A 14,810-nucleotide genomic window follows, 5' to 3' on the forward strand; every position below is an offset into this window, starting at 1 on the left:
CTACGTACCCGTGAGGGATCAAAACCTCGTAGTTCGGGATAGAAATTGACGTTTGATCAAAACCTCGTCCTTATCTACATTTTTGTGTTTTTTATGTTTTTGAAAAGGTTTTAAAATGAAAAGCCAAATAGCAAATTGGAATTTGTTTGTGTTTTTTTATATTGAAAGTAAAATGACTCAACGTAGCATTACATTGATTGATGTTTGGTTTAAGAAAATAAAATAAAAAGACGATCGCTTGATTTAGGATCAAGGTTTGTTATGAAAATATTTTTGGTGATTTTTTGATTATTTGAATGTTTTTGTTATTTTGAATAATGATATGAAAATTATATAAGCAGAAATATAATATTAACAATTGATTTAGGACCAGAGCACTCTGGAGAATGATTATATAAGCAGAAATATAATGTTAACAGTTGATTTAGGACCAGAGCATTCTGGAGAACGATTATATAAACAAAAATATAATATTAATAGTTGATTTAGGACCAGAGCATTCTGGATTGAGGTGTGTGTTTAATGACGAAATGTAAATATGCATATGATAATAGTAGATAATAGAATGTAATGTGAAAATAAAAATAAAAAAATGCATGAGAACTAAAATGGACCAGAGCACTCTGGATTGAAGTGTGTATTTAATGTCGGGATTTAAATATGCATATGATAATAGTAGACAATAAAATATAATGCAAAAATTAAAATAAAAATGCATGAAGAAATAAAAGATGCGAGAGAGAATTAAAATGCATGAAAAAAGAAATAAATATAGATGCTGGGGGTGCAAGAAGGGATATGGGGGGTGCAGGAATTAAAATGAAAGAAGTTGGGCTAAAAAGAAGTTGGGGCGCAGATGGGCTTAAGTTAGACCGGTTCGGTTCAAGAGAACCGAACCGGTTCAGAGCACTATATATATGGGGGAGCCGGTTTTTTCCTCATTTTTCACTTTCCTCTTCTCTTTCTTCTCTCATTCTAGAGAGAGAGGCTCTGCCTTCTCTCTAGAATCCCGGCGAGGGGTGGTGGTCGGAAGGAACTCCGGTGCGGTGGCCGGCGAGCCATCGCGGCGGCGGCGCCGCACCGGAGTAAAAATTACTCCTTTTTTTTATTTTTTTTGGCTTTCTTCTCGTTTTCTTCTCCTCTTTCCGATTTTTCTCTCAAAATCTCTAAACTAAACTCACAAAGCCCTAGATCTACAAGTAAAAAAACTACCTTTTTTGAATGTTCTTTTGAAAAAGGATGTGTGGGATTCGAGTTTGTGGTGATTTGGAACCGTCAGTGATTGTTGTTGCTGCGTGTGGGTGTTGTTTGGCCGTTGTGCGTGTGTGTGTTTTGGCCGTGTGTGTGTTTTGATTGGTTTTTGTTACGGTTTGATGTTGTTGTGAATCGGCCTGTGCTGTATCAAACTCGTTGGTGATGATGTTTTGATTCGGCTACTGGTTATGGGTTTGTAACAGTTGTCTGTTAGGTGCTGGTTTGGATCGGTTTAAAGGATGGTTGATGTTGTGATGAATTTTGGCTTTGAAATTGGTTTCTTTGCAGGTTTATGTTTCTCTGTGTGTTTTTGCTTGCTGGAAAATTCCTCTTCTTTTATGCAGGCCGAATAATTCCTCCTCTTCTTGCTGGTTGTGGATGCTATATTTATAGAACTTGGATGAGACATAGAATATGCCTTGCTTGTGTTTTAGGGGACAAAGACAGGCTGGATTGAGTTGCCTTTGGATATTTTCGGACCACATTTTGGACCCTTTTTTATGGACATAAAGTAAATAATAATAATAATAATAATAATAATAATAATAATAATAATAATAATAATAATAATAATAATAATAATAATAATAATAATAATAATAATAATAATAATAAAGGACTAAAAATAAAAAAAAATAAAAATTGAGAGAAGAGGGTCCGACTCGGAACCAAATATGAGGTTTTTTAAAATACCTCTCTGCCGAATTTTTCGCTGGAAAGTCAAAGACTGATCAGGGTCAAGGGACACGCGTCAGTGTATGAATGCATGATTTTTGGTCAAAATTTGGGGTATGACAGATGCCCCTATTTAAGTTTCTTCGTCACGGGGTTTAATTTTTTTTTAAATCAACGGGTCGAAGAGACTTAAATACTAAGTACACCAATTTTGACCAGTTGTAATGCTGAGAATGCAATGCTGATGAATATAATGATATGAATGCATGTGATGCAATTATGAATGCAACGAGCGGCAAGCATATGCCGACTGAGGGACAAACTGATAATTATCAATGGAGAGAGAGGACTGTCTAACATCATTACTGTGGTGAAGACGAACATATTGTCAGCTACTCGGATGAGCAACGACCACATACAGAAAGAAAATATTGTCAGTTACCCGCATGTGTAACGACTACTTACAGAAACAAATTGTCGTCAGTTACCCGGATGAGTAATGACCACGTACAGAAAGAAAATGTTGTCGGATACTCGCATGTGTAACGACCACATACAGAAAGAAAATATTGTCAGTTACCCGCATGTGTAACGACCACTTACAGAAAGAAAATGTTGTCGGTTACCCGCATGTGTAACGACCACTAGAGAAACAAAATGTCGTCAGTTACCTGCATGTGTAACGACCACTTACAGAAAGAAAATGTTGTCGGTTACTCGCATGTGTAACGACCACTTACAGAAACAAAATGCCGTCAGTTACTCGCATGTGTAACGACTACTTACAGAAAGAAAATGTTGTCGGTTACCCGCATGTGTATCGACCACTAGAGAAACAAAATGCCGTCAGTTACCCGCATGTGTAACGACCACTTATAGAAAGAAAATGTTGTCGGTTACCCGCATGTGTAACGACCACTAGAGAAACAAAATGTTGTCAGTTACTCGCATGTGTAACGACTACTTACAGAAAGAAAATGTTGTCAGTTACTCGCATGTGTATTGACCACTACAGAAAAAAAATGCCGTCAGTTACGCGCATGAGTAATGACCACTTACAGAAATAAAATGCTGTCAGTTACCCGCCTGAGTAACGACTACGTACAGAAAGAAAATGTTGTCAGTTACCCGCATGTGTAACGACTACGTACACAAAGAAAATGTCGTCAGTTACCCGCATGAGTAATGACACATTGGGATAATTTAATGGGTCCTGCCACTTTGACTTGAATCAGACACATTGAGATGACATTTTTATGTATTAGAGTAAGACATAGACAAATAATGGAACTAAGTATGAATGATATTTTATGCGTGCTATGTATGCAGGAATGATATTTTATGCGTGTCATGTATGCATGAATGAATGTATGCATATGAGACTCATATGACAGTATAACGGTAAGACTGTTGAGACAAGATTGGGCAGGTCCAAAGAAAGCAGCCCGACGTTATGTTACAAGCATTCAACACTCTTCATTGGGAAATAACATCACTTGGGGATGAATCAAGCATTGACGGGGTACAACCCTTCAAACAAATCACTGGCAGAAGTCGCCATTAATCAAACCAGCATAAAGTGCATTCTTCCATTTGGCTCCCTTGAAATGTGATGCCCCTGTCTTTGTGTTTTTCTTTTTTTTTTTCATATTTTTGTATTGTTTTTTTTTTGAATCCCTAATTTTTGCCTGGATCGCCCTTTCGGGTTTTCAATCCACCAGGGCGCTCATTTTTGCCTAAGTCACCTTTTCAGGTTTTTGACTTAGCGAGCTCTTTTTTTTTTTTGACAGAGGTCATCTCACAGCTTTTGGACATGCTTACCTTGCTGAGTTTAACTATCCTTGAGACGGATGCTGATGTATGTTTTACCTACTCATATGTTCAAAGAAAATGTACTTGTTGTTTATGCTATTCAAAAGACATTTTTTTTTAAAAAAAAAAAGTTTTAAAATTTTGCTTTACATATTAACATCAAAATAGAAGAAGATTTTGCAAACAGAACAAATGAGAACTTTAAATAAATGGGCATAGGCTCAAATTAGATGTAATGGAATGGTAGCCTGCCAAAAGCGTGGCTCCACGGATTTTAAAAGGTTTGGAAAATGGTAATTATAAAGGGAAAGGTACATTGAACACAATAACCACTATTCTCCCTGAAAACTTTGAATTCCACTGTTCTGAGACATTGATTTGCAGATGCTTCATATCGGAGATCCTTTTGACAGTTGAAATGCCCCAAGTGAGTCATGTCTAACCCGATGCAGTTACTTTGTCATGATCCTTAACTTTTGCATAGATCGCCCTTGCGGGTTTCAACCTATCAGGATAAACATTTTTTTTTATATGTCTCTAACTTTTGCATAGACCGCCCTTTCAGGTTTTCAGTCCATCGAGACACTCTTTTTTCTAAGCCGTCTTTTCAGGTTTGCGACTCATCGAGCTTTCATTATTTTTTTTTGACAGAGTATTTCTTGACTGCATCGGTATTCATAGGACGTGCATGTTTGCTACCATTCATTGTGAATTGGCATCCATTTGCCCCCGGAATCGAGTAATACATTTTTGAGCACAAAGCCACTTTCTTGACATTCGCGGGGACAAACCTTCTTTGTCGCATACTTGCTTTATCCTTTTGATATAACTGTCTGTGACATACGACGGTAACACTTTTAAATCTTTTATTGGAACTTCCGTTGACGGGATTTTGACTTCCATGAGAAGCATTGCCTTTATGTTGTATGCTGAGGGATGGAGGGGGATTGCCCCTGTTGAAGTGTGTACTGAAGTACAATACCCATGCAAGGCCAATTGTAGCATCTCGTGCCAGTTCTTGTGCATGAAAGTCCTCTTCTGGACAATCTTTCTTGATATTTGCAGCTTCGATGGCCAAGATGCCCCAGTAGGCAGTATATCTTATTGGAAACTTCTTCATCATCCTTCTCTTCAACCTCGAATACAAAGAACTCAAAGTCGATAAAGAGTACCAGGTTAAAGTGTTCAATGGATTTATTAATGCATGATTTAATTATTGATATATATATATATATATATATATATATGATTATGCAGCTATGCGGAAGTGACTTAAAGGAAAATTTTTTTTTTTTGTTTTTTGTATTACCATTTTTCCAGAAAAAGCATAAAAAAAAATTATACGGTGTGGGTGTATATAGAAATATTTGTGTTATAGGGGGTACATATAGCAATCGTGCCAAAAACATTAACAGACTTCAGCCCAGCCTTCATCATGTCAATGTTTGGGGCCTTTCTATGAACTTTGCTATATAAACCCCATAAACAAAATATTTCTATATACAGTCCTTCGATAAAAAAAAAAAAAAGATTTATGGGCCCCCTACCGACAAGGGCCCTAGGCCGTCGCACCCTCGACCTATGGCCTAGGGCCAGCCCTGAGTAAGAGACGTGAAGCTAAAACATCTTAGGTTCGAAACATATAAAAAAAAAAAAAAAAAAACTTCCTACGATCCGGGTTTAATTTTTTTTAATCATGACGTTATATTTATTGACGCTATTCATCCTTAAAAATGTGAGACTTACATAAAAAAAAAAAAACACACACACAACTTTTACATTTCCAATCCTTGAAAAGACTAAAATATTTTAAGTGATCGATTTGGGTTCAACTTTTGTGTACATATATACTTTCTCTGGTTTCTTAATTATAGACCACATACATAATTTATTTGATTAATTTAAAAAATAATTTATAATTGAGACCGAAGGGAATACCAATTTAGAATGTTTTGAGGCACAGTTTCTTACTTTCATTCTTTTTTAAAAGAATCAAAGTTTGAATCAGAGAGGGAACATGTAACTCTTGTCAATGATGTAGCTTAAGAATTGCATAATGATTGAGATTTAAGGAATGAGAGAGTAAGGGAAGTTAACAAAACATAACATATATAGAAAAGAATCTTGTTTTGTGCCACTATATGGTAAATTGTGAAGGGGGATAATGAAAAAGAACGTGTGGGTCAGCTGGGGCGGATCTAGACATGATGGTTTGGTGTGGCAAAATTATAAAAGGAAATTTTTAGTGTACATTTGATTTATGGAAAATTACACTCACCTCCCATCAGGTTTGTGTAAATATAATGGACACCCCTTCTATTTTCTCAATTGTCAACAACAACTCCTGCCGTTATATCTCCATCCAATATCGTTAGTAAGTCTTTCTAATATTCGCTTTCACTCCATGAAACCATTACACACATGAAAGCTCCATGAATCCATTCGTCGTTAACAGATACTAGTACCCATTCATCCATCTCCATCTCCATCTCCCTAATTCCATAATTGTAGTCTGCCGCCTCACCTCTTGGTAAAATTTAAGGGATAATTAACTATCCTAAGGAAAAATGACGATAAGATTAGTAAAGAGAAATATGGGAGTGGTGGATCTCCCTCAAAATGCAAACATATTGGGACTTGAGACTTGATGTTATGAAATTCAACAAATGGCAAAAAGTTTCATTCTCATTGATTGCGAAAAGAGAATACAAGTAGTATTTATACAAAGTGTGATAAGATCAAAAGCTTATCAGCTAAAACTAACAGCTTATCAAGCCAAGTCAAGGAAGTTACTTGCAGCTCAAGTAACTTGCCTCTCAAGTTACTTGCAGCTCAAGTAACTGCACTCTCTTCTTCTTTTTCCTCTAAGATCCCCCCACAAGCTGGAGAATGGTAAATATTGAGCATTCCCAGCTTGGATAAGAGAATGTTGAATGGTTGAGGAAGCAGGGGCTTTGTGAAAAAGTCTGACAACTGATCTGTGGATGAAACAGGAAGAAGTTTCATGATGCCAGCTTGAACTTTGTCTCTGACCAGATGACAATCAATTTCAAGATGTTTTGTTCTCTCATGGAACACAGGATTGGCAGCTATGTGGAGAGCGCTCTGGTTATCACAATAAAGAACTGGAAGCTTGACTGTTGAAACATGAAGGTCTGCAAGCAAGTAAAGTAACCGCTGAAGCTCACAAGTTGCAGCACCAAGTGCTCTATACTCAGCCTCTGAGGAAGATCTTGAAACAGTTGATTGTTTCTTGGTTCTCCAGGAGATGAGAGAGCTTCCAAGAAAGAAACATTGGCCAGAAACTGATCTTCTAGAATCCAAGCATCCAGCCCAATCTGCATCTGAGAAACCAGATAAAAACAAGGAAGATTGTCTGGGAAAGAACAACCCTTGACCAGGACTTTTCTTCAAATACCTCAAGATCCTAGTGGCAGCCAGATAATGTTTCTCAGTAGGAGAAGTAAGAAATTGACTAAGTTGCTGAGTAGCAAAAGTGATATCTGGCCTGGTGTTTGTCAAGTAGAGCAGTCTGCCTATCAATCTCCTGTATGAAGGCACATCAGAATATGGTGCACTATTATCTTTGTGAAGCTTGCATGATGGATCAGATGGTGTAGAGACAGGTTTGGATGCAAGAAAGCCTGTGTCAGTGAGAAGGTCAAGACAGTATTTTCTTTGACAAAGAAATATGCCTTGAGAAGAATGGGCAACTTCCAAACCCAGAAAGTATTTAAGCTGACCAAGATCTTTAATTTTGAATGTGGAATTCAAAATATCTTTGATGAATTTGAATTCATCAAGAGAGTCACCAGTTATAATGACATCATCAACATAAACTAGTAAAATTGTGAATGAAGTGGCAGTTTTCTTGATGAATAAAGAGTGATCAGCATTGGACTGAACATATTGATGCTGAACCAGAATGGAAGTGAGTTTTTCATACCACTTTCTACTTGCTTGTTTGAGGCCATAGAGGGATTTGAGGAGTTTACACACCTGATTAGGTTTGTCAGGAGTGATACCTTGAGGAACAAGCATGTAAACATCTTCTTGTAGGTCTCCATGTAAAAAAGCATTGTTGACATCTAACTGATGAATGTGCCAACTATTAATGGATGCCAAAGCAAGTACAGTCCTCACAGTAGTGAGCTTAGCAACTGGTGAATATGTGTCAAAATAGTCAAGGCCTTCAACTTGATTGTAACCTTTTGCTACAATCTAGCCTTGTATCTCTCAATTGATCCATCAGCATGATGTTTGATTTTATACACCCATTTGCATCCTATTGGCTTCACATTGGGTGGTAAATCAACCAGCTTCCAAGTTCCAGTATTTTCAAGAGCAGTAATTTCAGTTTGCATAGCTTGCTTCCAACAAGTGAATTTACTAGCTTCAGCATATGTGGTTGGCTCAGTGTGAGAGGCAATGGACAAAGCAAAAGCACAATGTGAAGGAGAGAGATTAGTATAAGAAAGATAGTCAGAAATAGGATAAGAAACTGTGGAAGAAACATGAGAATGATTACAAACATAATCTTGCAAGTGGATAGGCATATTGACAGTTCTGGTTGATTTTCTGAGGACAGGTGGTGGGGAAGGAGAAGAAGGTGGGGTAGGGTCAGGAAATGAAGGCTCAGGATCTATAAAGGGAGGTGGAGAAGGATGGGAGACTGCAGGTGGTGGTTGACTTATGGGACAAGTAATAGAAGGGAAATAATCCCAGTTTGTGGTAATAGATGCAGTATTGGAGGGATAGGGTAAAATGTGTTCATGAAAGCTGACATTTCTAGATATATGTATGTCTCTGGTGTGAATGTCTAAGAGAACAAATCCTTTAAAACCAATGGTGTACCCCAAAAAGACAGATTTTCTTGCTCTAGCAGACAATTTGGTTCTGTTTGCCTGAAGAGAAGTGGAGTAACATAGACAACCAAAGACTTTGAAGCTATGAATGTCAGGGACTTTAGTATGAAGCAAGTAATAGGGAGATTTATTATGAAGATGAGGTGAAGTGACTCTATTGATAATGAATGTGGCATGCAAAAGAGCATAAGACCAGTAACATGCAGGCAATTTGGACTGAAACAAAAGGGCTCTGCCTACATTTAAAAGGTGTTGGTGCTTCCTTTCAACTCTCCCATTTTGTTGGGGAGTCTCAACACATGATCTATGATGAATAATGCCCTTAGAAGCATAAAAGGAAGAAAGAAGAAACTCAGGGCCATTATCAGTTCTAATGGTTTTAGGAGTCACATGAAATTGATTCTCAATGAGAGTAATAAAATTTTTGACATGTTGTGATACTTCAGCTTTGGATTTAAGAAGAACAATCCAAACAAATCTACTGTGATCATCAAGTATGGTGAGAAAATATTTATGATTATGAATGGAAGGCACAGCTAGAGGACCCCAAATATCAAAGTGCAACAATTCAAAGTTTTTGGAAGCAACTGAAGAACTTAGAGAAAAAGGAAGCTTCTTTTGTCTAGCAAAATGGCATATATCACAGGTGGATTTTGAATCAAAAGTTAAAGAAGGATACAAATGAGACATATAAGCTAATCTTTTATGGGATACATGTCCCAATCTAAAATGCCAAAGGGCAGAAGAAGGAATAGTAAGGAGCTGATTAAGAGAAACATTATTGACAAGCAAAGATTTATTCAAGGAAGAAGCAAAAAAATCTAAGTTCAATCTATAGAGACCTTCAAATGGTTCACCCAAACCAATCATCTTCTGTGATTGAAGATCCTGTAAGAAACATTTATTGTTATGAAATGTGATATAACACTTCAAAGAATCACAAAGCTTGAAGATGGAAATCAAATTGAGAGTAAAAAGAGATGAAAATAAAACATCTTCAAGATAAAATTCAGGAGTAAAATGAATTGTGCCAGCAATATCAACAGTTACTGAGGATCCATTAGGCAAATTAACAAGTTTAGGAGTGATTTTGTGATAGGATGTGAACCAATGAAGGGAACTGACAACATGTTCATTGGCACCAGAATCTAACAACCATAAATCAGATTTAGATTGCAAAGAACATGAGAAAATAGATGATATACCTGAGGGATTGATGGAAGTTGAATTAGAAGGAGCATGAATTTGATTGGCACTAGGAGATGAGGCAGCTGCAGGAAGTAAATTCACTTGTTGTAACAAACTGACAAGCTGATCATACTTCTCCTGAGAAATAGTGGAACCTGAACTTGAAGAAGCTTCATTGCTACTTCCTGGTTGTGCCTCAACTTCTTCAATACTTCTAGAGGCATTTGCAGAAGCACCTTGCTTCTGAAAATTGGGGTGCCCATGCTTTTGGTAGCAAAAATGAACTGTGTGGTTACTTTTCCCACAAAAGCTACAATGTCTGGGTGGCCTGAAATTGTTAGAGTATCCCCTACCTCTTCCTCTACCATAGCCTCTACCTTGTGATTCAGCAGCATTAACAACTGAGAGTTGTTCATCAATGGGAGAAGGAAGAGAATGATTATTACTTTCTTCCTGAACAACCAATGAATACACTTTGTTGATAGAAGGAAGGGGATCAAGCATGAGCACTTGAGTTTTCACAACATCGAATTGATCATTTAAACCAGTAAGAAACTGAATAACCTGATCTTCAAGCCTATAGTTTCTAGCTTCTCTCATTGCAGCACAACGACATGGATGTGGACAAGTGCAATGAGGCATAGGCCTGTGTGAATTCAACTCTTCCCATAGAGTTTTCATTTCAGTGAAATACTCCAAAACAGTCTTAGAACCTTGTTTCAAATTGTTAATCTTGGAACGTAAAGAAGCAATTCGAATACGGTCAGCTTTAGCAAAGCGTTCTTTGAGCTCAGACCAAACATCAATGGCGTTTTCATGGAAAACTAGGGTTTGAGCAATCTGTGGTGAAACTGAATTGATGATCCAAGATTGAACGAGATGGTTGCAACGTTCCCACGCACTACGATTCAAGTCATCTTCATCAGGAATCTGCATAGATCCATCAATAAACTTCAACTTGTTTTTCGCGCCAAAAGCTCGAATCATGGAACGACTCCATGCGAGGTAGTTTGAACCATCCAGAGGAGGAGCAATAACAACAGAGTTTGGTCCTTCACTTGGATGAACGTAGAAAACTGATTCAGTATCAGGTTGATTTTGGCGAACCATGGTGAAAACTGAAGAAGATGAAGAAAAAATTGCAGAGAAAAAAAATGAAGAAGATGAAGATGATTCAACAAGAATCAACAAGAAAATCTGCGAAGAAATTGAAGAACAACGCAGAAATCTTCAACAAAGATCAATGAAAATTGAAGAGAATTGAAACCGTAACAAACTCGTAACTAACTTTCTCCATGGAAATGGGAGAAAAGGCTCTAGATACCATGTTATGAAATTCAACAAATGGCAAAAAGTTTCATTCTCATTGATTGTGAAAAGAGAATACAAGTAGTATTTATACAAAGTGTGATAAGATCAAAAGCTTATCAGCTAAAACTAACAGCTTATCAAGCCAAGCCAAGGAAGTTACTTGCAGCTCAAGTAACTGCACTCTCTTCTTCTTTTTCCTCTAAGACTTGAAACCAGAGATCCATCTATATATTGCTCCTTGATGTTTCATTCAGATTTTTAATCTATTAAAACCTTTTGAATTCTTATTCAAAGCCAAACTTGGACCACCTTGAATATTCTCATCATCTCGTGTGTATAAAATTTCATTAATTCGCATCATTTTGATTAATTTGGTTCAATTTCTCCATGAAAATATGTAAATTCGATTGGAGCAAGGAATGAGTGGTGGTTCTGACATATGGGGTCAAAGGCTGGTTGCAAAGACAACATAAATATGAAATTAAATAACCGAAAATGTTGGCAATTAGTATGGAAGGATATGGATATTTTTACTGCTTAGTGATGGATTATCATGCTGATTTTTGTTGTGATTTCTAACTGTGTTTGACAGTCATTGGATCATCAATAAGCACTACGCAGTAAAAATCACAACAAAAATAATATGTGCTTTGTTGGTTTTTGAATTAGAAGTGGCTTTGTTGGTTCTGATAATTTATCTTTGTCACAGATTCATTAGAAGTGGCTGGAATTCATTTATTAACAGCAGTGGACATTTGGTTCAGTTCAGTATCTGTTATTTTAGCAACAGGCGAGTAGTAATGGCTCCTCATTTATCTTTATATATATTTTAGGTTGTATCTCCTTTCAAGTATAGGTTTATGGAGTTGGTTGTAAAGAGTGAGCTGTCAAACACAGACGTTTGCCGAAGTTAAGTGGATGTTAGTCATAGGGGTCTGGAGAGCCATTTATCAAACAAATAGGGGAGGTATTTGCTAAGTGATAAAATAGAGGGGGTGTTAGTTACATTTACATATATCTCAGGGGAGGTTAGTGTAATTGTCCCTTTGATTTATAATACGATATATATTAGTAATGCAAAAATTAAACAAAAAAAGCACTACAACGAAGTGTCTAAGGCAAGTTTGTTACATCTCTATATCTTAGGTTCGAATCCCATAATCCACCACATTTTCCACCACAATCCCATCATCCACCACATTTTCCACCACACTTTTGATGATTTTCCATTTTCCCCTTAAAATATGATTTTTTTTCTTCTTAAAAAAAGTTTAAAAAAAACGGTGGCACCGGAAGTTGAACCGTGGACGTGACTATAGATAAAAGACTATCTACCACTGGACCACGCATTGATTTGTGAAACATTGTCCAATTATGTGATATATATTATAGAGTGAATACCCAAATTCGTCCCTGGATTTGCATGCATCGGACAAAAACGTCCCCCAATTCATCGAAATGCACGCTTTGTCCCTGAATTTAACAAACGTCCATCAAAATGGGTTGCCATCAAAATGGGTTGCCCCTACGTCCATTTGGGGCGTTAACGGTGATGACGTGGCTGTTAACATCTTAGATGGGTTGCCATGTCAGATGCCACATAAGCAAGGACTAAATTGATGTATAATGACAAAAAATTCCAACGACGAAATTGATTGATTTCAGAAAATATTATGCAATACAGTCCCTGTAAATTTTTACTTACTATCTAATCGATCCCTAAAATATTTTAAAAAATCTTCAAATAAGTCCTTGAATTATATAAACATATTTCCAAGTTGATCCTTGAAGCATATATTTGCAGAATAAATTAAAAATGACAGAACACACAACTTCATCCTTGAAAATACCATTAAATGAGTCATATGTCTTAAGTTTGAAATATTACATAGGCAAAAGCAACCCGACTATGGGGCATTAACAAGTCATAAGTCATAGAAGGATGTTCTTAAATATTACATAGCCAAAAAGAACCCAACTAGGGGGCATTATTTAAACAAGTCAAAATATTACATATCCAAAGCATAATTTAAACATGCATCAAGTATCATTTCTTTGGAAAGCCTGGGGTTTGGATAAACTCCATGAACTCTGGTTGACTTGAACCGGATGGACCATAATTTGGATATGGCACTCGAATAACGCCAGGAGCAGTTGGATGTGATGGTGCAGGACCGCTCACTGGTGTTTTCTTAGGCCTCTCATATGAAATAATTGGCCCTCTAATGCCATACCTCCTTGCAGTAACACCATGTAACAACAATTTCAATCATATCAGTCCCTATTTAATAAAACATTCAATCAAATTAGTCCCTGAATTTTTACACTTACTAGAAAATTGATCCTTAGAATTTAACAGTCATACATGTCTAACATTTCCAGCATTTTCTGCAACAACATTTCCAACATTGACATTTTGTGCAACTTCTTGATGAAAGTATATTTTGCATCAAACACAAGATAAGTATTTGTGTATCGTCTCCACAGGGAATAGTGCGTTATCAATGACAGTTTAACATCGATTATCATTCAAAGTATTAAGAGTACTTGTTTGTTTGAATTGAAATGTATCTAGCTAAACTAATTGCAATAAGTAAAAGTTGAGATAAATAAGGATTGAAACTTGTTAGGAGTAGCGTTCCTTAACCAAGCGTCACACGTAACCTAATGATCCATACGAATTCTAGCTTTATAAACAACATTATCACAATCAATTCTAAACTATCCTTCGTGTCCAAAGTGATATAATTATTTCTAAGTTATCGTTTAAACATTCGTGTCCAAATCCCTTAAACGATAACAAAGTCGATCGGATGCCTTAATCGACCGTGTCCAGCCTGATTAAGTATCCGAAAGCATTTAGCTCTTGATTATGGTGATTATCACAAGATTAACAAAGATGTCAAGTAAGTTAACCTAAGATATATTGCTACTCTAGCTCAAGATTCAAGAGTTTGTGTCCAAAGCATCTTGAATCTCCTTGAAAGCATTAACACAAGAATAACAACAATATTGAATATAAATTGCTAGAAACATATTTTGCAAGATCAAAAGATTACATGTTAAGCAAGATCAAGTACCTCTCATCCCAACAAAGAGTATTTAGCTACACATCATCATGGAAGCCTTGCAAGGATAGCTTGAAAAGGAAGGATTCATTACACTTGTGATGTCTCAACTAATGAGTAAGCATCCAACTTTCAAAACCACTCTCACTCTATATGATCTACCCTATTTCTCTCTATGAAATTACAAGAAAAGCTAAGCTAAAACTAAGGGAAAAAGGATCTCAAAATATCTAAGAAAATCCCAACATAATATCTTCAAGGAATAGCAAGTGGGCTATTTATAGAGGTCTGCCCTGCCTGAGGTCGCAGCTGCGAGCTACACCACTCGCAGATGCGAGTTGAGAATTTCAAAGGATTCCAGAGAGATACGCTATTGGCGTATCTGGGCAAACCGCCCTTACTCGCAGGTGCGAGTAAGGGAGCTCGCATTTGCGAGCTGCTCGCATTGGCACTCGCTGTTGCGAGTTTGAGTGCGAGTTGCATGCCTCCTGGATCAGCTTCTGCCCAAATAGTACTTTTTCATGATTTTGCTTCTTTGATCAATGTCTTGGGCTAATTCCTGCATAAAAGGATAGAGAAGTGATAAGTAAAGCGTAATAAGGCATTTAACGCTTATTTCTCGGCTTTTCCTTCAATT

This window comes from Medicago sativa, chromosome 5 (assembly GCF_051527215.1).
Source record: "Medicago sativa cultivar Bolivia chromosome 5, Bolivia_mono, whole genome shotgun sequence".
Classification (NCBI taxonomy): domain Eukaryota; kingdom Viridiplantae; phylum Streptophyta; class Magnoliopsida; order Fabales; family Fabaceae; genus Medicago; species Medicago sativa.